The 27920-nt window shown below is 40.0% G+C and overlaps 1 long non-coding RNA gene across 1 annotated transcript in view; it reads left to right on the top strand.

Annotated features, from left to right (window-relative positions):
* The first annotated feature begins 229 nt into the window (after window positions 1–229).
* Window positions 230–27920, top strand: part of LOC138889000 (uncharacterized) — a 42757-nt gene continuing 15066 nt past the window's right edge. The window contains exons 1-2 of the long non-coding RNA XR_011406538.1: window positions 230–806; window positions 15019–15134. This is a non-coding gene — a long non-coding RNA (uncharacterized lncRNA). The remainder of the gene's footprint in view (window positions 807–15018; window positions 15135–27920) is intronic.

Consider the following 27920-nt stretch of genomic DNA (forward strand, 5'->3'; position numbering starts at 1 on the left):
CTGTTAGTCTTATTTTAACTGTTATTTTACTTAAATAGGACTAATTAATAAATGAGGTCGTATTTTAATCTCGTTCGCAGAGAAAAAATAAACTTGGGCTCGAGTAACTCATTTTTAGGCCTAATTGTGGACTTAGCCCATAATTCCCAAAAGAGGCCCATTTCCCTTAACCCATATCTGATTTTTATAACCCTAAAAAAACTGATAAATTCTATATATAACACCCTAACCTAGGACCTAGATCTAAGCTAGAAATCAGATCCGCCGCTGGAACACAATAGACCCCCCTAAGCATTGCATCTTCTTCCTTAGCGTTTGAATAGAGAGACCCAAAAATGGCCTGCTCATCTTCAACTTTCAGCCGTTGCATACAATAGAGAGGGCTTCCTTCTTCTTCTTCAAGAAAATAATCACAGCAGCCATAAGAGAACATAGAGCTTCATCGTTCCGTCTTCTTCTCCGGCGAAGAGCCTCATTCTCTCCTCTATCAGCGTCGTCACATCACCGACGAACTAGACGGCCTCCTCTCCAAAAACGCCCTGAAACTACACCAAATCAGTGTGAAACTCAGCTCGAGATCGTCGTCCAACTCATTCGATTTAAATAGCTCGAGGTTGCGTTACCAGTTCGAGGTTCATGTCATTAGCTCTTTTAGATCTGCTGCATCAGAGGTTTTCTTTGTTCACTGTATATATTGAAGAATATGCAGCAATAAAAGGGTTTTAAGGTGTTCAAACAATGGAGAATGGGTTATTGTAAATCTAGTTTCGTATGCTACCTGTGTCATCTTATCGGACCAAACTGAGGTACTGTTTCTCGTTGTGGTTTGTGATTAACTCATAGCTTCTTGCGCTGATTATCCGTGTTTGATATTTTTCTTGTTTTTGCTATTGGGTTTCTCTAACAATAAACAAATGAGTTCCTCTTCTTAAGAATCCAAAATCGGTTGTGCTTTATTATGCAATTTGAAGGCAATTTTTGGAATTATATATGGTGTGCAGGCATATGTTAAGTATGATGATATATTATATTCAGCTTCACGTAATTTAGAGTACTTTTTTGTTTATTTGGTTGTTGTGTTGAGATATTTTGTCAATTAAGTTGTGTGTGAATGCAATAAGTATGGTTTTAACATTAATAGATGGCTTTACTTAGTTTCTTCAAGCTTACGTCAAAGAGTCAATATGCTATATTTCCTTTTTGTGAATTTAAGTCTATATAATCTTTCGAGAGATACAAATGATGTCATGTGCTAACATAATAAGAGAGTATACACAAAATTCTAGTATGCCTTTTAGTATGAAAGATGAAACTGTTGTCTAGTTAGCTTAACGTTTTTTTAGCTTGAAACTTAGTAATCACGTGAAAATTCATGTTGCTAAATCTTAGCATCCTAAATGTGTTCTTAGAGTTAAAACCAAGGTATGAGTTCGCGCAACTTTGGACGAAACAATCTTAATAATAATAAAAATATTATTAATTGTGTACACGTTCGTGTGACATGATTACGGTTTAAAAGTGAATACTCGTAGAAAATGCTTTAGGCCCGATTTAGATTAGTATTGCGATTATGTATACGTTCGCGTAACATAATTGTAATTTTAATTCTAAAAAGACTCCAGGGATGCGTTCACGCAACTTCAACCAAACTTTCTTAATAAATAAACAAAGCGTTATTAATTGTGGATACGTTTGCGTGACATGATTTTTGATGTGTCAAAAGAAAAGTATATACATACGTGTAACTCAATTCTTCAAGTACGAATAAATCAAGTGATTAAAAGCGGTAAAAGATAAATGCACATAGGTCTTAAAAATGAGTAGTTAAGCATTTAAGCCAGGTACAAATCGCTAAGCGACCGTGCTAGAACCACGGAATCCGGGAATGACTAATATCTTCTCTCGGGTTAACAGAATTCCTTATCTAAAATTTCTGGTTCGTAGACTTTTAAATAAAGTCAAAAAATTTCTCGATTTGGAATTTAAAAATAAACCGGTGACTTGGGACACCATAAATTATTCCAAGTGGCGACTCTGAAAAAATAAATAAAATAATCTCATTTCGAATAATGTCACTTAAATTGGAAAAACTTCCTTATACCCCCCCCCCCCGGGTTGTAAAAAATGAGGTGTGACATTAACGATAAAGAGAACAAGAGATTTTTTAAAGAAAACTACTGGATAAACTCAAAATCGCTCCAGACCTACAAGGATTTGAACAGATTCAAGTTGAAAAGAGGAGGGTTTTTGAGAAAAGGGGACGGGGTGAGGGAAAAATCTAACCATAGCCACAAAGACAACAATACTCACAAACATTATGAATACAAGGGGGACTCATAAGAAAACGAAGAGCCTGAGTCAACTCTGAGTTGTATCTCTTCGAGATTCCCTCAGAAAACGGCAAGAATCGAACAACCAAAAGAGGTAAGAGGCCGGCAGGGGCCTGAAATAACATAGGAGCCCCATGGAACGGGTTAGAATCAAAGGGATTTGGGAAAATGTTGGGGTGACGGCGCTTGGGTTAGGGATAGTTTCAGAGAGTATGGAGAAAAAGTGGTATTCAAGGGCGGCAGTCTTTGGAGAATGGGTAGGATTTGGGGGGTTGTTTGGGTTAAAAAGGAAAGAGGGAATGTGGATCGTTGATCTAGAGATCAACGACCACGATCAGAGAAGATTTGGGTCGGGTAGGGGTTATCTAATTTGGGCTAGGGCAGATTGGGATAAGGTTAATTTGAATTGGGCTGGGGGAGGGTGTCCGAATTTAGATATAATTAAAGGGGCTATTTGTTAAATACCTAATTTATTAATAAAATAATTTCTAAAAATAGTTAATTAAGTGATAAAAATGATTTTTATGCATGAATATGATTTAAAATAATTACTTAACATTATAAGAATATAAAAAGTTATTTTCTATATAGATAATGTAGTTATACATATGTATGGGCTATTATTGCAAAATATGCAATTATAGTCTTAAAAATGCAAATGTAATTGTAAAAATGTAAATAAGATATTTGAACACTTATATGAGCATAAGTGATGAATTTAGATGATTAAATCATCGTACAGTAATATGAGGGATAATTATTGAATATTTATATAATTAAAAACAATACAGAAATAAACTGATTTAAAGCCTTTAAAAATTATAGAAAAAATGTTAAAATACTTGTGCATGTTTGTAAATGCATTTACAATATTTTGAAAGTATTTATGCATATTTAAAAATATATGAGGGAAAAATTGGGTATCAACAACTGCCCCTCTTTTCCGGGGAAGGATGAAAGAGTTTTCGGGTAAAGAAATGATGACCGATTTTGATCGAATGGGATGTTTTGAAAAAATAGAGGTGAACCCTGGTATTTGAGTTGCCTACATATCCCTAGTTTTACAGGAATCAGGCTATGTGTAGTTCTAGACCCAACAGTGAATGAAGCCGATGGAGTTGTTATAGGAATGGTAGCCAGTTTCAGCAAAGGTTCTTTTGTGAAGGGTAATGTCGGATGGGGTTATGAGTCTGAAGTATGACGGATGTATCATAGGGCAGATATGTGAATGGCCACAGAGTAAGGGTGGGTAATTGATGGGAATCAGTTATAATGGCAAAGTGTAAATGGTATGAGTGGAAACTGGAGCGAAGGTTGCTCCTGTTTGAAGAACGGTTACCTCCTAGATTACTTGCAAAACTTAAAATACGATGCATGCACATATATAGATGACTGCGAGAATTTAAATATGTTGCAAATTCCCTTTGGACCATGAAAGTTTGGCTTTGGACTATGATGTCCTGGGCCATGAATTAGGAGAGGAGATTCGTAGGCCATGAAATGATGTTCTCGGGCCATGAGAATGGTGCCTCTGAACCATGACACCTTTGAATAATTATGTGCAATATTGAGAGATTCTCATATTATCTTCAGTCTATGAGGATGATGCCTTCAGACTATGACGCCTTTGGACAAATTGGCTATACATCAGCGCATGAAATGCAGAGACATGATACCAAATGTGACAACAAGGCAGAGCTTAGTCTTGTGCAGAGATTTGGGGCAAAGCTTAGCCCTGAGGAAAGAAGATGATGCAAATTGAGAGTGGAGCAACACTTATGGAGAGGGAGGCAATGCTTAGTCTCACGAGAAGGTGGTGCTTAGCTTTATGCAAATATGGAGGCAGGCTTAGCCTCGTGCAAGATTGGAGACAAGGCTTAGTCTCATGCAAGGAGAAGGCAGTGCTTAGATTTATGCAAATATGGAGGCAGGGCTTAGCCTCATGCAAAACTTAAGATAGGGCTTAGTCTCATACAAGATTTGAGACATGGATTAGTCTTATGCAAAGAGAAGGCAGTACTTAGCCTTATGCAAATATGGAGGCAAGGATTAGCCTTATGCACGAAGGGAGGCAGGGCTTAGCCTCATGCAAGATTTGAGAAAGAGCTTAGTCTCATGTAAAGAGAAGGCAATGCTTAGAATTATGCAAGAAGGGAGGCAGGGCTTAGCCTCATGCAAAATTTGAGACAGGGCTTAGTCTCATGCAAAGAAAAGGCAATGCTTAGCTTTATGCAAATATGGAGCCAAGGCTTAGACTCATGCAAGACTTGAGACATGGCTTATTCTCATGTATATAAGAAGGCAAGGCTTAGCCTCATGCAATATTGGAGACGGGTCTTAGTCTCATGCAAAGGGAAGGCAACGCTTAGCCTTATGCAAATATGGAGGCAGGGCTTAACCTCATGCAATATTGGAGACAGGGCTTAGTCTCATGCAATGGAAAGGCAACGCTTAGCCTTATGCAAATATGGAGGCAGGGCTTAACCTCATGCAAGATTTAAGACAGGGCTTAGCCTCATGCAAGATTTAAGACAGGGCTTAGTCTCATGCAAAGAGAAGGTAGTGCTTAGTCTTATGCAAATGTGGAGGCAAGGCTTAGCCTCATGCAAGATTTGAGACAAGGCTTAGTCTCATGCAAGGAGAAGGCAATGCTTAGCCTTATACAGTGTGGAGGCAAAGCTTAGCCTCATGTAAGATTTGAGACAAGGCTTAGTCTTATGCAAAGAGAAGGCAGTACTTAGCCTTATGCAAATGTAGAGGCAAGTCTTGGTCTCATGCAAGATTTGAGACAAGGCTTAGTCTCATGCAAGGAGAAGGCAATGCTTAGCCTTATGCAAATGTAGAGGCGAGGCTTAGCCTTATGCAAGATTTGAGACAAGGCTTAGTCTCATGCAAGGAGAAGGTAATGCTTAGCCTTACGTAGTGAACAAGTAGCAAATAGGAGTAGAATGTATCTTAGCTGGAGATATATTTGTGTCTGGTAGCCCGATTGATAGTGATTTTGCTGCGTGTGTATTTGCGAATGCTCCTGTTATGTCCACTGTGCCTGCACCCAAAGAAAAGTCGTGAGTTTTGTAAGGGGGGGGGGGGGGGGTTGGTTCGTGCTTTTGTCTACTGGCTGCGCTTTGCTCCATTCTAGAGACCCTATTTGAGTTGCCCTGGGTAACACCTGGCTGTCACAGAAATAGAGTTTTCGGATTTATGCACTTATTGATGAAAATAGAGTTATTTTAGAAAATATAGTGGAATATCAAGTAATTTTAGATGAACTAATGACTGTAACACATTTCAGAGACATTACAGCTTTCTTGTATTAGAATTTTGAGGGTCCTCTTCAAAATTCTGCCCCAGTTTGATAAATGATCCTTCGACTGTTTTGCGTGCGATGAAACTTACTGAACCTTCTCCGGAATTTTGAGAATCCTTCTCAAAATTCTGCCCCAGTTTCTTAACCAATTTCTGACTGTCTGGCATATGATGGCGTTGGCTAGACTTGCTCTGGAATTTTGAGGGTCCTCCTAAAAATTCTGCCCCAATTTTTGGTGCTGGGGGACATGAAGATTTTATTAAGATATTACCGAACCCACAGGGCTGCCTATGTATCCCATCTTAAACAGGAATCAGGTCAAGCGTAGCTCAGTTACATCATATGAAGGAATGTAATCAATCTAAACATAGTATCTCTTGACTGCATCTGAATTGATTGGTTTCGGCCAAACTTCTCTGTCCATTTCTGCAATTATGAGTGCCCTTCCCGTTAACACCAGGTGAACCATGTAAGGACCTTGCCAGTTGGGAGAGAATTTTCCTTTGGCTTCATCTTGATGCGGGAAGATTTTTTCCAGCACCAACTATCCTGGTGTGAATTGCCTCGGTTTTACCCTTTTTGTTGAAATCTCTGGACATTCTGTTATGATAAAGCTGACTGTGACATACTGCATTTATTTCTTTTTCCGTCTATAAGGGCCAGTTTCTCATAGCGACTCCTTATCCATTCTGCATCACTGAGTTTGGCTTCCTGTATGATCCTTAAAGAAGAAATTTCTACCTCCGCTGGAATGACGACTTCGGTACCATAAACACATAAATAGGGAGTTTCCCTAGTTGATGTGCGAACTGTAGTGCGGTACCCCAATAGGGCGAAGGGTAACTTCTCGTGCCATTGTTTATGGTTTTCTACCATCTTCTTTAGTATTTTCTTGATGTTCTTGTTAGCAGCTTCCATAACTCCATTCATTTGAGGTCTGTATACTGTAGAGTTCTTGTGCTTGATTTTGAAGGCTTCACACATGGCTTTCATCAAATCACTATTGAGATTGGCGGCATTATCAGTGATAATGGACTCGGGCACCCCGAATCGGCAAACAATACGATCCTTGACAAAGTATGCAACAACTTTCTTGGTTACAACTTTGTAAGATATGGTCTCTACCCATTTTGTGAAATAGTCGATGGCCACTAAAATGAACCGTGCCCATTTGAAGCGGTGAGCTCGATCAAACCGATGACATCCATTCCCCAGGCAGCAAAAGCCCAAGCTGCACTTGTTGCATTGAGCTCATTAGGTGGTACCCTTATCATGTCTGCATGTACCTGGCATTGGTGGCATTTCTATACGTACCGAATGCAATCTGTTTCCATGGTCATCCAAAAATATCCAGCTCTGAGTATTTTCTTGGCTAGAACAAAACTATTCATATGTGGTCCACAAGTTCCGCCATGTATCTCCTCGAGCAATCTGGAAGCCTCCTTTACGTCAACACACATTAACAATCCCAGATCAGGAGTTCTTCTATACAGGGTCCCTCCGCTTTGAAAGAAGTGATTGGACAACCTCCGTAGTGTGCGTTTTTGAGTATGGTTCGCCTGTTCCGGGTATTCTCCTTTTGCCAAATATTCTTTGATGTTGTGGAACCAAGGTTTTCCATCCGTTTCTTCTTCAACATGAGCACAGTAAGCCGGCTGGTTATGGATTTTCACCGTGATGAGATCGATGAAATTCTTGTGTGGATGTTGTATCATTGATGATAAGGTGGCCAATGCGTCTGTGAACTCATTTTGAATTTTGGGCACATGTTTGAATTCTATCTTTGTGAATCTCTTCATCAGCTCCTACACATGATACAAGTATGGCAGTATCTTGGTGTTTTTCGTAGCCCATTCTCCTTGAACTTGATATACCAGAAGATCCGAATCACCAATTAACAGCAGCTCTTGTATATTTATATTGATGGTCAAATTGAGCCCCATGATGCAAGCCTCGTATTCTGCCATGTTGTTGGTGCATGGAACCCTAAGCTTCACGGATACAGGGTAATGTTGACCTATTTCTTACACCAAAACTGCTCCGATTCGCACTCCTTTGAAGTTTGCAGCTCCATCGAAGAACATTCTCCAACCGTCATAAGCTTCAGCAATGTCCTCTCCTACGAATGATACTTCTTCATCAAGAAAATAAGTTTTCAAAGGTTCATATTCTCCTCCCACATGATTTTTAGCAAGATGGTCTGCCAATGCTTGTCCTTTGACTGCCTTCTAAGTTACGTAGACGATATCGAACTCGCTTAACAGTATCTGCCACTTGGCTAACTTCCCAGTTGGTATGGGCTTCTGGGAGATGTACTTCAGAGGGTCCATCTTAGATATGAGGTATGTGGTGTAGGCACATAAGTAATACCTCAATTTCTAGGTTGTCCAGGTCAAAGCACAACAAGTGCGTTCCAGCAGAGAGTATCGCGCTTCGTAAGGTGTGAACTTCTTACTCAAGTAGTATATGGCTTTCTCCTTTTTTCCCGTCTCGTCATGCTATCCCAAAACACATATGAAATCTCCATCTAATACAAATAGATAGAGTAACAAAGGTCTCCCAGGTTCTGGCGGGATTAGGACTAGAGGTGTGGACATGCATTCCTTGATTTTGTCAAAAGCCTTCTAACAATCTTCGATCCAACTTATTTCAGTATCTTTACTCAACATTTTGAAGATGGGCTCACATATAACTGTCGACTGTGCTATGAAGCGGCTGATGTAGTTACGATGTCCTAGGAAGCTCATCACGTCCTTCTTGCTCTTTGGTGGTGGTAACTCTTGGATAGCCTTAACTTTGGATGGGTCCAGCTCGATTCCTTGGCGGCTGACAATGAATTCCAGTAGCTTTCTTGCGGGAACCCCGAATGCACATTTTGCGGGGTTCAATTTTAGATTGTACCTCCTTACCCTATCAAAGAACTTTCTCAAATCCGCTATGTGATCTGCGGCCCTCTTGGACTTGATGATGATGTCGTCAACATACACCTCTATTTTCTTGTGTATCATATCATGGAAAATGGTTGTCATGGCTCTCATGTAAGTATCCTTAGCATTCTTTAGACCGAATGGCATCATCTTGTAGCATTATACTACCCATGGTATGATGAAAGCTATTTTCTCTGCGTCTTCTTCGTCCATCTAGATCTAGTGATAACCCACGAGGCAATCTACAAAGGATTAGAGTTCATGCTTGGTGCAATTGTCGATCAGGATGTGTATATTTGGCAGTGGAAAATCGTCTTTGGGACTTGCTCTGTTTAAATTTCGATAGTCAACACACACCCTGACTTTCCTATATTTCTTCGGAACTGGTACAATGTTAGCTAGCCAGGTTGGGTACTCAACTACCCTGAGGACCTTATCTTTGATTTGCTTAGTGACTTCCTCCTTGATTTTCAGGCTCATGTCTGGTTTGAACTTTCTGAGTTTCTGCTTTACTGGCGGACACATTGGATTGGTAGGCAATTTGTGAGCCACTATGGATGTTCTCAAACCGGTCATGTCATCATATGCCCATGCAAAGATATCCTCATATTCCTTTAGGAAACGAATGTACTCTTCCTTCTCTGGCGGTGATAAGTGAATGCTTACACGAGTTTCCTTGACAGTTTTGGCGTCTCCCGAATTTATTGCTTTGGTCTCGTCTAGGTTGGACTTAGGTTTATTCTCAAAGTTCTCAACCTCCCTGACAATTTCCTCATGTGTTTCATCCTCTTCCTCTGAGTCGTTATCCTTGTGTTGCGTTGTCTCATTACATGTCACAGTCATCGGTTCATCAAAAAAAGTAATAATAACGATGTAGAAAGAAAATGTAAAAGATAATAATGAATAATAAATAGCAATGCATTGATTAAATTTTGAAAATATCCAAAACAAGTACGGCTCGATGAATCGAGCAATTATTTCGAAACAAAATGCGTCTTTTAAAAACAAAATTACTGAAAACATTTGAAATGCCTAGCATGGCTATAAAAATAAATCAAGATAAATGCTAAGCTACCCAGGGACTCGGCAGGCCCGAGATGGTGTCGCGGTCCAATTCTTGAGAACGACTCTCTTCTCCATAGTCTAAATGGTGAGGCCTTCTTCTTCCTCCTCCTCAATTATCACATTGCAATCCATGTTTTCTTCATCCAGGAACAAGTTTCTCAACCCAACCAAAGCTTCTTCCTCTGCAGATCCTCATATCCTCTGCAAAACCCCAATTTCTTGAGTTCCTCAGCCATGTTCTTGATGAGCATATCCTTCTCAGGGGATTCTGGTGTATAGGAGATTGGTTGAGTGGAGTGAGGTACGGTTTCCACATATATGGGGTTGTTTTGGTGAGTGCCAGGGATTTGGGTGTAGTGATGGTCTTTGGTTGAGTTTTGAGGATCGAGAATGGGTTGTGGTGTGTTCTGAGGAGTATGATAGGTAGTGGTTTGTGGGTACTGGGTTGGTTGATGACGGTGATGTGGAGGAGTTGGTATCGGTAAAGGATTGGGGTTTTGAGGTGGAGCTGCATATAGGGGTAGGCGTTCGGTCGGTTCGGTTTGAAAAAATTCGGTTCGGTTATTTGATTTTTGGTTTTGTAAAGTAGTAACCAAAACTGAACTGAAATAAGTTCGGTTCAGTTCGGTTTTTCTTATTTCGGTTTGGTTTTCAGTTTGAACATTATCATATTGGACTCCTTCTGTGTAATAATAGGACCGGCGAATTTGTTGATTTTTCCCAAAACTTCGAAATTGTTGGAAATATTGTGTTTATATGAAAAAAATAGACTAAACTTTGCATACTATTATTGATCATAAAATTCAAACATAGTGTAAATTACAACTCTGTGTGAAATCCTCTCAGTATCTATCATATATGCTATGGAAGTTTTAATAGATTGAAAGTCTTTAAGATTGGAAAGTTGATGGACTTACTTGATTGGGTTGAGTCTTTGATATATTGGACCTAATAGTATTAATTTATTGCTTATGGGCTTAGCCTATATATAACTTAAAGAACATATATTCTAATAATTCGGTTTTTTGGTTAACCGAGCTAAAAAACTTAATAACTGAAAACCAAACAGAAAAACCAAAATTTTAAAATTTTAAACCGAAACCGACCGAACAAATCGAATAACCGAAATCGAAATAAAAAAAATTCGGTTTGTTTGGTTATTCGGTTCCGACTGAAATATGCCCACCCCTAGCTGTATATTGATGCGGTGTGGGAGGATTTTGTGGATGTTGGTTTGGCGTATTTTGAAGAGGTGCTGGGTTTTGAACATTTTGTTGGTTAACGTATGGGACGTTCAGAGTGAGGGAGAGGTTTGCTAAGTTGCAGACCTGCTCAAGTTCTCCTTGTAACTCTAGTATCTTTTGTTCCAATCGCAAAACCAAGTCATTTTGTGCCAGAGTACTCCGACCGTCTGAAGTTTCCGCATTCTCATCGTTTTCTTTTTGTATACCACTCAAGTAATCCATCTTAGCTTTCCCCTAGCTTTTCGTATTACTAGGAGGAGGAGGAGGTGGAGGGCCTCTAGATCTGGTGTGATATGCAGATGATGCCAGTATGTACGAACCAACCCTAGGGGATGAGAATATAATAAAAATAAAGAAAAATAAAAGGTAAACAAGTCAGTAAAGATTCTGAAAATGTTTGCAGTATTTAAACACATATTGCGGGAATGTAAGTTTGTGTCCTAATTTGGGAGCCTCGTTGTGCCCGAGGTAGGCCTAGCGACAAATACATTTGGAGAATTTTAGTGCCAATAATTGCCTCATTTCATCAATGCAAAATAGACGAACCTCAAAACGACACTAAATAAGATACGTCACTAATGACACTTGGCCTTATTACATTGAAAAAGCAAATAAACCTAATCTACTTGGTCCTAGAAGGACCTTCTCCAGGCTGGATGCTCTTGTCGATTAGATCCCTCAGTTCCCGTAGGTTCAGCAGTAACAATGCCCTTACCAAATGTCCTCCTTTGTTTTCCTCAGCGTTCTGGCAATCGGTGACTCTCTTCCTCATTTTCCCTTCCAATTCCATCAGACTGTACTCCAGATATTCCAGCCTTTCGCTGGATTTAACAACCCTCTCTTTCCACTCATTGATCATTTCCATATCGGCCTTATGTTGCTCCATATGCTCGGCTTCAGACTCGCAAACTCTCTTGCACAATTTGTTATACTTCACCTATGCTTCGACAACTTCATCTATGACCCTATTTCCTAGACCAACCCTTGGCTCGAATATTCCCCCTATATTATCATCCAACCATGAAGGGTAAAAGTACATGTGACCGGCGTGATATCGATATGGCTTGATGGTATCCTTTTCCACGATAATCTTCAAGTGCCATATGTGTTGTGCTTCATTTTTGTATGGAATGGCATCACCTTGAAAATCTTCCCTGTAGTGACTTATTTTAGCAACTCGTGGCATAACATGCTTTCTGCCTGCCTGTCTCATAACCCTGATGGGAGCATAAGGGTATATGCCCCTTAACCCGATCAGTACCAAGTGTAGAACGTCCCTAGATATGATGATGCACTTGTCGGTAGGGAACCATTCAAACATCCATTGAACTTGATCATCGGTCAAATTGCTAAAGAACTGTGCCCATGCTATAGCATTTTCAGGTTGAGCAAACCTGTTTGGGATATAGTTCATTCTCTTAGGATTATGGAAAGCTATGTGATCATTCCACGACCTTTGCAGAATCTCTTAAGGGTATTGACCTTTTTAGAGATGCTCTAACAACCAAACTTGTAACAACAAATTGTAACCCTCGAAGTATATGTACCCCTTCTGATAGCGCTCCAAGTCCCGATACATATCTGCAATGATCATGGGGACAATGGTATATGTCTGCCCCTCGATCCAGTCCATCAAAGCTTTGGCCACCATGGCCGGTCTGGTGTGGATTTTGTCCCCTTGGATCAGGAAGACTAGCATACCCAAGAAACACATGATAAATACAAAGACCCTACGGTGAATCCAATCCAAAGAGGTGATGGAGAATTCATTATCGAAAATATGGTAAGACCTGCTGTGACCGTATCGTTCATAGAGGAAGTCGAAGGGTATGTAGGAGTTTTTCAGGCACTCCAAGTCATCATTCTTCTTTAACCCCATCATCTTAAGAAATCCCCTAGTGGTGCAATTTTCAAGTATCAATAAACCAGGGCTATCCTAAGGCAGCCCAGCAAATCCCCTAATTTCTTCCAAGAGAGGGGTCATTTCTATGTTTCCAAATCGGAACACGGCTATTTCTTTGTCCTAGAACATTGTGGCAGCCTCGATCAACATTTTGTTCGACTGGAGGTCCAACAAATAAGGCAAATCTCCTAAGACCCTTTTCACAAGATTTTGGTCACTTGATAGAAGATCCTTCCACCAATCTAGCAATAGTGATGGTATATTACTGACCATGCCGAACCAGCGAACTTCGTGCCTCATTTTCTGCAAAACAAAATATGGTTAGGCCCTTTCCCCGGTTCTTCTATTTATACAACAATGATTAGCACATTGACACTTATTTCTCCAAAATTAATGCACAGAATTATGGTTGTGACCATTGGGATTATGGAAAACCTGATGGACTTTTGGACGAGGCTTGTCTTAAAGGGTTATTATGTGGACAACATATTAAACCGGCTAAGTTTGACCAAGATGCATGTACAATTAATCAGAGTAAGGTTTCCATAGAGGTCTAGACTTGTACCCTCAAGTGGAAAACTTGAGGGAAAACGCACGGAACCATTGATTGCACCGTTGATCGAGTGGTGTTACCGCAAATACGCCTTTCCGAATTTAAAGGGTGATATATAGGAAGAGCGCAAACACTCATCAAGCATTGCTATATGATTGATTAGGCACGAGTGGAATATGATGTTGTGCATGATTTATGCAACAATAAATAGCATGTTGTCACGTATTTGCACGTTAAAAATGATAAATGTGGTATTTAAATAATTAAAAGATAGTTAAGAAAGAAAACAAGTCAGTTTCAGGAAATATAGGAAATTATAAATGCTTGAGAAATAGGCAATTAAATCCAAATAAGGGGGAAGGGGGAAGGGTGCACATGTACTAGCAGAATAAAGCATGCTTAAGAATAATTCACAAAAACAAGTTTGTTATGGTAAGAGCCTAAAATATCCCCAACAGAGTCGCCACGCTGGCGCGCCCCCTTTTTCCTTGTGGAGTCCGGGTTTCAACATTCTTAGGACAACTCATTTCCTTTTGGGAATTGGGTATGTAAATTGAAGAGTCTCCACCTAACGGATTAAGGTGCATTAGGGCACCTAGAACAATTAACTCATAGAACCAGTTTGCATTACCAGAAATTGGGTAAGGGATCGAAATAACCTTGAGGGGAAGGTGTTAGGCACCCCTCGAGGTCCATAACAGTGGGTCCCGGCCAAACTCTAATTAGGTGAATTAATCTTATAAGCAAACAAAGCAACTTAAACAAATATATATTACTTTTAAAAATAAGGGGTAAAAGGGGTCCTATGATTTTTAGCCTATAGGATCACTTATGTGCAATACTTGGTAATCGTCCCCAAGTTGGGGTGCTACACATAGCATTAGCGCACATCTCATCATATCCTTTACTACTCGATTACCCTCCCCTTAATTATTGTTACCTAGCACTCTAGTAGTATCCAGTACATGCCTTATGTGTGCATTACCCGTCCCTTACCTGTGGCCCTAGAGGTGTTTAGGACCTTTATTTAAGGAAGTTCTAGACTCGCCTATGTTGTTTAAAAAGGGGTAAACTAAGCGACAAACAAAAGTCAGATAGGACTATCAAATAAAGATGCAATTAAAAGGCTCATATTTACCTCCACAAATAGACAAACGATTGCACGCCTCAAACAAGTAGTTTTTAAACAATTTAAAAGTCCTATAGCAGGATATCTAGATGAGCACAATATATGCAGCAGTTTTATTAAAGCGGGGCAGAAAATACCTAATCAGTTTGCCTACTAATTTTATTACTTCATGAATCTGGATAATTTTAAGCAGTAGGAAAATAACAATTTTAAACCCAGAACTCAATCAACCTACAAGACTGCCTAAATGGTAACCAAATAGGATTTTTATAAACCAGGTGTCTAAGCTGTAAACTGATTGCTGATTTTAGCGGCTGATTTTATCTTAAACCCTATAAGCATGATTTCTAAGTGTAAAAGCTGATTCAAAAACCTTATAGGCATGACATCTAAATGCATAAATGATTTCAATCCTATTGGCATGATTTCTAGAATGCATAACTGATTTTACAAACTTTAGACATGGTATCTAAATGCAGAAACTTATTTAAAACTTTATAGATATGATATCTAAATGCAGAAACTGATTTAAACCTTATTTGCATGGTATCTAAATGCAGGAATTGGTTTTAAACCTTATAGACATGGTTTCTAGGCGAGTAAAGCATCAATCAATTGCCAAGCGGTCATCAACAAGGAAATTCCTAGAAACATGATTGCTAATGCACACATGAAGGTTTGAAGACATGATTATCGATGCAAAATTGAGTAACGACTTAGAAGCAGGTTTTCTAATGATGAAAATTCAGGATTCAAGGAATTAGATGAGTCCTATAGGCATGGTTTCTAATGCACAAACATTGCAGTAACCTATAGGCATGATTTCTACCTATTCCCAACAAAATATATATAAGAATACCCCCCCATTTTTACTAATAACCCCAATATCTATTTTACAAGGAATTATTATTACAAACCAAACATAAATGAATTACAAAATGAAACTACTGTACTATAGGGAGCCTGGATAGGCCCAAAAGTAATCTTGGAAGTGAGGCATTCAACCAAGTCTGAAACATACTAATACTCTCATAGTACACCCAATGGTCTTCTGGTGTGTCAAAGTTCCCAAGGGCCTCAGGGACCCCGGGCAATGCTCACACCAGAAAACTTTTAAAGAAATATTTTGTGAGCAAGTTTTGGAGAGCCAGCCCCAGTGTGTCAGAGTTCAAAAGAGTCTCATGGACTCCTAGGCAGTGCTCAAACTGGAGGGGTAGAACCTTAGATGTTCTAAGAGTAGGAGTTGAAAAACAGTTTGGATTTTCTGGGGTAAATAGGAACAAACAGAGTCATTTTAGCATTTGGGATTCAAACAAAGATTCCAACAATCAAACAGTAGGCAGAAACAGGATCACAATCACTTCAAGCAAAGTTTCACATTGCCTAGACTCAACTTAGTTCATTAATTACTACTAGATGGGCATATGGACATGTATTAAACAAAGAACATCAGGCTGGGCTCAGATTACCATTCAGACAGTCATGCAGAAAGGTAGCAGAAGTTAGAAGCATAGAAATCATGAACTAATCAGGAACCTACTAGGGGGTGAACATTTAAAACTGGACAGGAATCATGCTAGTTGAGAAACAAGTAGACATGGGTCTAATTATATAGAAATAAGTATGTAGACATGCTGAAAACATGAAACACATAGGCCTAATTAAATAGAAGTGGACATGATGATTAGGATCAGTGAACATGAAACACATGGATCTAATTAGATAGAAGTATGGATGCTAATAATAGGGAGCACACAGATTTGATCACATAGAAGTAGTCATTCTAAAAACATAAAACACATAGGTTTAATCACATAAGAGTGGACATACTGAAGGAACAGGAAGCACACAGGTTAAAATACATAGAAGTTTGAATGATAGCAGAAGTGGAGACATACCAGTTAAGAGATAGAAAGAGAAAAGTAAAGCAAATAGGATCCAAAGATCTAGCTTTGGCTTTCAGCTGGCTAAACAATGCAACAAACAAAGAGTAGGAAGATTGTGATGGAGGATAAGAGCAAGAAATTTGTGTGTTTCTCTATGTGAGTGTGTGTGTGTGTGTGTTTAGAAAATAGAGTGCGGCTTATATAGCATTGAATAGAGTAAAGTAAATAAGGTAAAAAAGGTTAAAAGTTTACAAACAAGGCAAAGAGAACAATTTGTTAGTCAATTAGGCTTAATAGGATCAATCAATAGGCAAAATCGTGGGGTTATGTTAAAAATTAACACGAAATTGAGGTTTAAATAAGGTAAGTGATAAGTCTAAAAGCCAATTAGAGTTTGAACACTAAAAATCCGGCAAGTAACTGGGCAATTAGTACAAATAAGGTAACACAAGTAAATAGAGACCAATCTGGGGTTGGTAAGACAATCGGCCCATAAATTAAGCTTAATTGGAACAATTAAGACAAGTAATGCCAATTAGAAGTCCCAAAATAAGGAAAGTAGACAAAATTACAGGAAGCAATCACCTCAGTAAAACAAAGCAATTTCAAATCCTAGACAGTCCAGATAATCAATCAATTACTCGAAAATAACTGGCAAATATTGAAGCGAACAATAAAGTAATCAAACTAGTTAAAGACTAGAATGTAGCCATGGAAGAATCAGTAAAAAAGGATAATCAAACACATAGGAATCTTTTAGAAAAGTTTTGCAGAAATAGAATAAAGTGAAACCCTAGTTCTTAGAGAACATTAGGATCGTTTAACAGTAAGGAAAACAAAAGATCATTAAAGAAAAATGCTATAGAAACTCGAAATCGTTTCAGATCTACAAAGATCTAAACAACCAATAATAAGGAAGCGAAACCCTAATCTGGTGGGATGTTAAATCGATTAACGATAAAGAGAATAAGAGATTTTTTAAAGAAAACTACTGGATAAACTCAAAATCGCTCCATACCTACAAGGATCTAAACAGATTCAAGTTGAAAAGATGAGGGTTTTTGAGAAAAGGGGACGGGGTGAGGGAAAAATCTAACCATAGCCACAGAGACAACAATACTCACAAACATTAATGAACGTAAGGCGGGCTTATAAGAAAACGAAGAGCCTAGGTCGACTCGAAGTTGGATCTCTTCAAAATTCCCTCAGAAAACGGCAAGAATCGACCAACCAAAAGAGGTAAGAGGCCGGAAGGGGCCTAATCATATAGGAGCCCCATGGAATGGGTAAGAATCGAAGGGATTTGGGAAAATTTTGGGGCGACGGTGCTAGAGTTAGGGATAGTTTCAGAGAGAACAGAGAAGAATAGGGATTCAAGGGCGGCGGTCTTTGGAGAATGGTAGGGTTTGGGGGGTCGTTTAGGTTAAAAAAGGAAAGGGGGAACGTGGACCGTTGATCTCAGAGATCAATGGCCATGATTAGAGAAGGTTTGGATCGGGTAGGGGTTATTTAATTTGGGCTGGGGCGGATTGGGCTAAGGTTAATTTGAATTGGGCTAGGGGGAGTCCGAATTTAGATATAATTAAAGGGGCTATTTGTTAAATACCCAATTTATGAATAAAATAATTTATAAAAAACAGTTAATTAAGTGATAAAGATAATTTTATGCATGAAAATGATTTAAAATAATTACTTAACATTATAAAAATATAAAAAGTTATTTTCTGTATAGATAATGTAGTTATGCATATATGGGCTATATTGCAAAATATGCAATTATAGTCTTAAATTGCAAATAAGATATTTGAACACCTATACGAGCATAAATGATGAATTTAGATGATTAAATCATCGTAAAATAATATAAGGGATAATTATTGAATATTTATATAATTAAAAAATACAGAAATAAATTAATTTAAGGCCTTTAAAAATTATAGAAAAATTATAGAAATACTTGTGCATGTTTATAAATATATGTACAATATTTTGAAAGTATCTATGCATATTTAAAAATATATGAGGTAAAAATTGGGTATATGTCAACAACCTTCCATGAATCTAAAGTCGCTTCCTCCTTTCTTGATACTGAAATATAGAATCCATAAGGATATAGAAATGGCACAAGTCTCGACACCATCCAATGTAAATCTTAGTTTATAGCCATATACACATCCTGAAGATTCCCAATTGCTACATATATATCTTGAATCTATTAGAACCATTCTCGAGAGTCATCCACTCTGCTCAAATCTCAATTAAACTGATCAAACGGACCGAACAACTTGTGCCCCATTTGCACACCAACACCCAAAGAAGTAATCCACACTTCTAAGAAACCGAGTGAATCCCTACTCTATGCACACTACATCCTTTACGAAAAACAACTCAATCATTCAATGTTTCCCATATACCCATAAAGCATAATACAAACTGTATCTAGAAATTCCTTTACTCGAGTCATCTTTGATCTCAGCCTCTGCAAATCATAACTTATTTACAACTATACCTCAAGCCGAAACCAATACAACACATAACCGTGCAATCAACTCATTGATAGAGGACTCCCCCACATGGCTCAAAGCCATGGAATAAAACATTTGATAACTTAAATAACCATACCCCATTACTGCCATAATACCGCAGTGAGATTCAACTAAATCCTTCATAAGCTCATGTAACACAAACCATCTAATACCTCAAATCATCTGCAAATCTCACATTCATCCTCGTGAGGGTTAGGTCAATTATTACAATTAATGCAAACTCAAATCGCACAAATATAACCCACTGGTAGAAAAGAAAGCCTCCACATAGCATCATAAAAATCACACATCCGTAGATTACCTTGCAGGTTATACCCCACCTGCTTAGCCTCAAACTGACATCTCTTTATACCCTTTCATAGCCACAACTACTACACAATCATTTAGTCTTCCCGGGTCTGAACTCACCAACAAGGCATGAGAACCTAATTTGTTCCACAGTTAAACAACATGAAAGGTCCTCTAATACACTCATAACTCGAGACTATACGTCACATCAAGACAGAAATCAAGCATCCAATAGTCCTTTTTACATCTCAAGCAAACTTTTCTTGTCACATTAAATCCAACTGTACACATCTGAAGTCACATAATACTCATCATATATCTATTTAACCACTCATCGAGCCACAAATTCCACTAATAGGACACTATCAGACTTATAAGTCTAAAAGCACATGCTCACACACTTCGTGCTCAAGCTACAGTCAAAACACTACCTCATGTCCTCCAGACTGGCCCATCATCAGCATACTGAAATCACATCTCGCACCTCATCTATGGAATCACTAGCCGTCAATGCACAGCTGATACCAAGCACTCATGTGCGCATATGAATGCGTGGAAGGAATTCAAACGATAAGGAAAGAAAGATGCGAAGTATATCCTAAATTCCCTGTAGCCTCTCGAAGATAAGTATGGACGTCATCATACCGATCCACAAGACTATTCTAGGCATTTGCTCATGACTAGTAGAACCTATGAACCTAGAGCTCTGATACCAACTTGTCACGACCCGTGATCCGCTAGTCGTGATGGCACCTAACCCAACCCGCTAGGTAAGCCAACTAATAACTATCCAATTACAATAATATTAATAAGATAATTAAACAAAAGGAATTATCTGAATCTTATACATTCTCCAAGAACTGGTAGTACAAATCATGAGCTCCTAAGAATAGATTTTATAAAGCTGATATGAAGTAAATACATCTTTTGTTTGAAAAGTATATAAACAGAGTTTTATAATCTAAGGCTATCATGAACAAAAGGCAGCTACAATAAGGAAGCAGGTACATCTCCAGATCCAGTTCCCATCGGACATAGCAATAACAGTAGCCAACATCTGCACGCAAGGTGTAGAAGTGTAGTATGAGTACAACCAACCTCATGTACTCAATAAGTAACAAACCTAACCTTAGGTTGAAAGTAGTGACGAGCTGGGACATGGTCGGGTCCAACACAGTTGCCAACAACAATTCATAACAACGTAGAGCATATAAATAAGGAAGTAACTCAAAGATAAAATGCTCAGCTTTTTCATAGCTTTCCAAAAATAGTTCCGCTTTTCAAGAATATTAGTGAAAACCCAAACCCTTTACAGAAATCGTCAAAAAATATGAGATAGTTTGGAAACTGAAATGTTTCCAAAATTCCTTTCCACAATAAATAAGATGTTTTATTTTCTTTCCAGATAGCAAGTGTGAAATACCTCTCTATTCCCACATATCAATGTGTGTAAAAAGTCATGAATGACGTGATACCATACAGCATGAGAAAAAATGTATCTATATGCCTGTATGTCATGTGTTCATGCCAATGCCATGAATATAAGAGATGAATCATGTACTCACACTCTCAGAGTACTCAATCTCAATGTCTCACACTTTCCACTCATCATGTTCAACCACTCGGTACTGTATATGGACCATACGGCCTAGGGAAGATCCATCTCGAAATATATACATCATTAACCATCAGTTACTCAGTACTAAGGAAGGCCAATCCGGCCCCATGGAGAAGATCCATCTCCAAGTATATATATGCTTCGAACAAGATCCATGTCCAGAAAAGATCCATCCCTCAATATAATCAACCGTGCTCACTGGGGGTGTGTATTGATCGCCGCCAACTCCACACTACTAAAAAGTAGGAAGAGAGGGTCGCAATAGCTTTTACCCGATATGAGGGTCGGGATCGATTTCTACAGGGGGCTAGGAATGGAGTCGAGTATCTATCTAGACTAGAGTTGTGTAATTGTTCCAAATTTCACTTCCATACATTTTTGGATTTTTATTATAAACTACTATTATCAAACTATTAATTGAAACTAGATTATGCTACGAGATAATTGCTAAGTTGTATCTAATGAGAAAAAAGGCACTAGGGTCGTGATATTACCTAGGTGGCTAATTGACAGGTAGATGTTACTAAGGTTCGATTGACATAATTGGGGCTTATGCTATAACGGTTGCACAATTTTACCCACTCTCACACCTCTCGTTAGAGAGGGTGATTTTGCCTAATTGACTCTCTCAAGACCAAATGGGTAGGAAAATTAGCTCAAGCAACTAGGGTTCAAGTTCGGTAATTAGTCTCTCGAGGTTTAACCCTTTAATTGGGACTATCAATTCTCTTGAGTCCATCCCAATTCCTTGTTGGGTCAATTTTTGAAGACTTAGGCTTTCTTTCTCAAGAAGATCCAACTCAACTTAGTACAAACCAGTGTTTGCAACTACCAATTCATAGATTAGACCATAAAATTGACCCAATTAACAAACACCCATGGTCAATCTAACAATAGATGGCAACACCCATCAATTACCCGCCCTAGGGTTGAGCCACAACCCTAGATATTGGGTTTAGCTACTCATGCTTGAAGGAGAAAATAGAGAAATAGATGAAGAACAAGGCATATTAATTAAATGCTAAATTAAAATACAAGAATCTATCCTTAATTTGAAGCTAAGATGCCAAAAATGGCAACAGATGGGGATCCCACGAGTGCAGCTCAGTTCTAGATATATCAGATTACCTAAAAAATGATAAAATGGTCTATTTATACTAGGCTGGAAAAACTGGACAAAAATACCCCTACGGGGTCAGTGCGGGCCGCATAAAATGGACCGCGGCAGCACTAGGCTCTTGGACATCAATTCTGGGCTCTCTAAACTTGGGCTCCGCGGATCGCGTAGAATGGACCGCGACCGCGGAGGCAGCTGGCGCGGTCCACACAATCATGATCGCAGACCGCATGGCTTGAACTTTGGCATTTTTCATCTCTCTGAATCTCTCTTCCGCGGACCGCACAAAAAGGTAGTGCGACCGAGGAACCTTCACCGCGGATCGCGCAATGTGTACTGTGGCTGCGTTGCCTGAAACCTGGTTTTGCCATCTCTCTGAATCACCTAGTGCGGCCGTATTCGACTTTGTGCGGTCTGCACTAGGCTTGTTTGCCCTCAGTTTACTTTGTCTTTGATACTTGAATAGGTTTCACTCCTTTTGAGCTGATCTTTGACATTTCGTCACTTTGTCGATCAAACCTGAAATCAAGCACAACTTATGAACCTTTTTGGACTATTTTGTAACAATTTATAATCAAAGCATAGGCAAGAAGGAGCATGAAACTCGTTAAAACCCCTACTTATCAACTCCCCCAAACTTAAGCCTTTGCTTGTCCTCAAGCAAACAAAATAAGACCTACCCTTTAAGAGAAAATCCAAGTATTTCTAACTATCCTAAAGTAACCTCAACAATCATCAATTGGGACTAACAATTTCCCTCAATACGAATGAATCATTAACAACATTTAAACTTTGAAAAACTATGGATCAAGTGTGACACAAGAGCATCAAGAGTTGACTCATTACATCAAAGAACTCTTTCAATTACTTTGGTCATTGTAAAACCCAAACTCACACATCCTCAACTCTCCCTAAGCAAACCTCACCTTTTAGAGTATTAGCACACAAACCGAGATTAATGGGAATTCACTCATCTCTCTCAAGGAAAGGCCACAAGTCCGGCTCTAAGTACCATATGTGTGCCCCTCATGTAAGTATCCACTAATGTAAGCGTCATTCAACTCAAGATCATATAGGGCTTTTGAGGAGTCAATGTGAAGGCTTTTGGTTCAGGGTAGGAAACGTTTTTGGTCTAAATGGGTTCCATATTCCCTTAAGCACTTCTTTTGATTCATTTGGCACAATTCTCTTGACTCTTTGAGTATCTCACTTCTTTTTAAGGGGTTAGAGAGACATAATGTCACTCTTTCTTATGCACTTCAAAGCATTTCTCCTTTTCAACTTTTTCCACACCTTTTTCTCTTTTGCTTTTCTTGAATCCCTTTTTATTCTTTTTCATATTGGGCTTCCTTTTTGTCTTCTTTTCTTTTTTTTCTTTTTCATTGCCTTACCTTTTTTTTCTTTCGCTTTTGTACCTTTTACCACTTTGTTCCCTTTCTCGTCTCTCCCCCCAAACTTAGACTTTTGCCATTTCTCAAGGAAAGATCGGGTGCTAAGAGAGGGTATATTTTAGAACGGGTATAGGCTTATAGTATTGGTTCTTGAAAGAAAAAGGTTTAAGGCTCAAAAAGGTTAACTAGGGATTATATCATTGGTGTGCTATGGAATTGTTCAACTATCATTTGGATCAAGGAGAGCCTATAATCACTTCTCAAGCCAAATTTTCACTCAAGATTTCGCCTCAACAGACATTCAGGGCAAGTTCTAGACCATTGGCTTGGGACTTGGACTCACAATTCGATTTCTCACCACACAAGCTCAAGGATTGCTAAAGACATAGAGTCGGGGGCCCACAACAACCTTAGATATGATTGAGCACACAATAGTCCCAAAAGACCACATGATTATTGTTTGGTCAACACAAGAGTCTCAAGGTCACGACTTTCACCATCCTAAACACAACAACTTGTCTTTGACCATGGGATCAAAGGTAAATGTGTTAGGCCCAAGTGAAACTTTGCTTAAGGTACCCTTAACTACAAGCTACAAAAAAAATAAAAACAAAAACAGACTCAAACCCTTAAGAAGGTTGTCACGCAATCCATCATCGGGAAGAGCCACCCGGTTCATACAATACTCCACCTTTTGAAAGAACCGTGGCATTAAGAAAACCAAAGGCTTATTGAAAACGCCAAAAACGAAACAAAAAGCTACGAGCCTATCTAAGAAGCTAAAATTGAATTTTTTTTACGAAAATAGAAAATAGAATGAATATGTACAATAGGGGATTTGAATATACAACGGGGGATGAATATATACAATAATGTAACTTTATATACAGACCAAAGGGAAGATAAAAATGCGATAAAAGAAGCGAAATGTAAAGTTATATACAGACCAATAGAAAATCAAAAAGGTATAAACCAAATCAGTATATATATACAATCATCCAAAAATAAAATGTAGGGCGCACCTCTTCAAATAAAAGCTGGCATTGTCCCCAATGCCAACTAAACAAATAAGCACCAAAAAGTATAAGGGAAGGATATGAGGACTCCCTAAGCCGTGTCTGTCTGCATAGGATCATCGGTGGTCCCCGGGTCCTCTGTATGTGCGGGAACCTCAGACTGGTTCCCGGTCTCCTGTTGCTCAACTGCTGGGACTGGGGCCTAGACCTGGACGGGCTGAATATCGGGAACATCCTGTGGCTAATTGGAGGAAGCCTCCGGTGGGTCCGCCAATTGGATGATCGCCTCATCTGCACTAAGGAGCTTCCTCTCCTTCTTTGGAAGCCTCTGTGTCTGCTCCTGTTGTGGCTCTGCTGCCGGTACCACTGTTGGAGCTGGATCCTCAAATAGCAAGTCTAAAGGCAGCTGGTCTGCCTTCAGTTTGTCCACATCCGCCCTTAGCGCCTTCACATACTCCTTGGAAGCCCGTGTTTTGCACAGCTTCTTGTGCTCCTTGGCAAGCTCCTTCAAGGACTTGCCATGTGAATCCACTGCCTTAGCCAAGGCACCCTGAGTACTGATGATCTTTTCCTGGTTCTCCAGGATCTTCTTCAATGTATCCTCAATGGACTGTGGAATATGTGCTGGTTGCGGTGCCGACTGAGCCGCAATGGTGGAAGTCAAGGTGGACAACTTGGATGACGCAACTGACATCCAGTTGGTGGGCAGTGAGAGGATGGGCCCGGGAAGATGGAATCCCTAGGCCAGCTGAAGTAGAGGGACCAACAGTAGTGGAAGGTCCGGGAGGCATGTCAGCAACTGTGGAGGCAGGCTTAGTGGAGATAGGCTCAGTGGAGGGCTTTACCGCAACCGGCTCTTCAGACTGGCCAGTTGGGGCAGAAGCAGGCGGCTTGTAATTCTTGTCCTTGGGGTTGTCTGACCCCTTCAAACTATAGCACGAAAACGGAGCCATAGGTTTGACCTTGATGTCAAAAGGTCTCTTCTCCACCTCCAGGTCCCGAAAATACATAGTGAGGGTGTTGGGAAAAGGGTAGTTCCGGTCATGCTCAACCCCCACTGTAGAAATGATGCGGGGCATCACATTGCCCATGTTGATAGGGTATACCGCCATAATAGATGCAACAAGAACAGCCCGGGCAAGTGGAATAGTCTGATTATGGGTAGTGGGGTCAAGCCGACTGCACACAAAAGTCAACCACCCCATAGCCTCAAAGTTAAACGTCCTCCGAAGTATTTTGGCCCCTACTTGCAACCACTCTGGAACCATACCTGGAATTGCCAGGTATAAAGCTAACCACGGACAAACCTCCTCACCCATTGCCAACTTTTCATTATAAAGGGACTCATCTTCTTCATTGAACCCCAGGTATTCATTTAGTGCCTTCCCGGTAAATACCACATTTTTGTTTCGCACTTTGGTCACTTTAGTGCCCTTTAAGATGTGGGCCACATTGCTATAAAACTCCTTGACCATGTGCTCATTCGCTTGCACACAATTATCTTTAAAGTGCTCCCAACCCACTCGAGCTCGAAACTGTCTATGTTCATTAGGGTGTATGGGTAAAAGGTCTCTGTCAATGAAGCTCCTCAATCAACTTTCATGACGGCCACCATTCCCTAAACTTGTGGAACGCCACCTGGATGACGAATCTATCTTCCCAAACAACGGGATTTCATGTCCGGTCAACACCCCCAACCTGAGGCACACCATTCCCAGGTAACTCCCCATTTCCCTCATCACCTCTAGCACTTTCTCTTGATATTGAAGCTGTGGGAGAGGTAGAGTATTCATCCCCACTACCTGCTGCTGAGCCCTTAGATGGCCCAGAAGAAATGTTGATTGAAGCTTGAGCATCGAGGGAAGAGGGAGGAGTGTCTCTATGTATGGCCCTCTCCGGATACGGGGTGTATAGTGGGACTGAATCCGAAGAGATCTCCCGAGAGGGCTTGTACTCACTCCCCGAGTTGTCAATGGCTCTGTCAGTCGCTTTTATGGCCTTCCTCATGTCTTTGATGTTTTTCTAGCCTGGGGAGTGAGTTTTACCAACCTTTGCTTCCCTCCCCGGGAGGAATCACCTCGGCCGGGTTGTTTCGAGCCTTTGCCTCGTTGTTTAACCATTGTCTGCAAGCACAAACATCTAGCTTTGTTAGTATCAGCACAGTAGTGAATCAGTTGTGGAAAATGAATTGCAGAACAGAAACCAAAAGTTACAGAAAATGTTGCAGACACAATGCACCGCGGCCCGCACAAAAAGGAGTGCGACTGCACTGGGGGCACCGCGGACCGCACAAAAGCCATCACGGTCTGCGTTGGGGTAGGGTATAGAAAACCACTTCTCTGAATCTCTCCACCGCGGCCCGCACAAAGTGGTATCGCAGCCACGGTGGGTCAGCGTGGACCGCACAAAGTGCAATGCGGACGCACTGGGTAAGAGGTCAATTCCTGAAAAATCCTAACCGCAGTCCCCACAAAGTGTTACTGCGGACCACATCACAGCACCACGGACCGCACAAAAATGACCGCGGTCCGCGATGGGTGCTTGGTCAAGGCACTGAGTTAGGGTTCTTGGTCATGTATTTTAGTTCAATTCAAACCTAGTTAGGGTCCCTACTCAGTTTACCCAGTTCATTATACCTCTCAGGCACACAAAAAAACTATATTTAAGCTAACCTACGCTAACAAATAGAGAAATATGGGAAGAAGAAGAAGAAGTTACAGGCTAATGGCAGTGAAATAAAAACGAAATTATAAAATTAAGCACAAAGAAATGGTTGAAATGTTACCAGATGTGGATACGAAATGCAAATAATCACTCTAATCAAGAATCACAGACAATAGGGAAGATGAACAGTAACTTTTAGCTCTTTGAGAGTCAATTTTTCGAAAAGGGTAACCGGTGACCCCTGTGGTCTATTTATAGAAAAACATGTGGGACCCAATCTTACCTACCAGCGCGGACACACAAAATGGACTGCGGACCGTGCTGGGTTTGTTTAGAAGAAGTATGAGAAGGCAACCTCTGTGGTCTGCACAAAACAGACCGCAGCCGTGGAGGTCCACCGCGGTCCGCACTAAATGGAATGCGACCGCGGTGGCAAACTTTAGAGAGTACCTCACTTGGCCTTTACCAGTGCGGACCGCACAAAGTGCAATGTGGCTGCACTGGCAACTTCATAGACTGTTCAATTTTTCCAAAATGTTTTGCACTGTATCAACGCAATCCCTGCAACATCTCACAACCAATTATCTCGAAAATCAATCCTACACTACAAAAAAAATCAAAGAAAACAAGAAGAAAAAGACATGGGTTGCCTCCCAAGAAGCGCCTGATTTAACGTTGCGGCATGACGCATGTTACCCACACATCACTTTAGATGAAGAAGTGCCACCACGTGGCTGTCATCAAATTTCCCAAGATAATGCTTGACCCGGTGCCCATTAACTCTGAAAACTTCACCATTTTTGTTCCTTAGATCAAGAGCACCAAATGGGGTCACAAACACAACTTCAAATGGCCCACTCCACTTTGACTTGAGCTTACCCGGAAATAGACATAACCGGGAATCGAACAAGAGAACCATATCTCCAACCTTGAACT

Source organism: Nicotiana sylvestris, chromosome 4 (genome assembly GCF_000393655.2).
Source record: "Nicotiana sylvestris chromosome 4, ASM39365v2, whole genome shotgun sequence".
NCBI classification, from domain to species: Eukaryota; Viridiplantae; Streptophyta; class Magnoliopsida; order Solanales; family Solanaceae; genus Nicotiana; species Nicotiana sylvestris.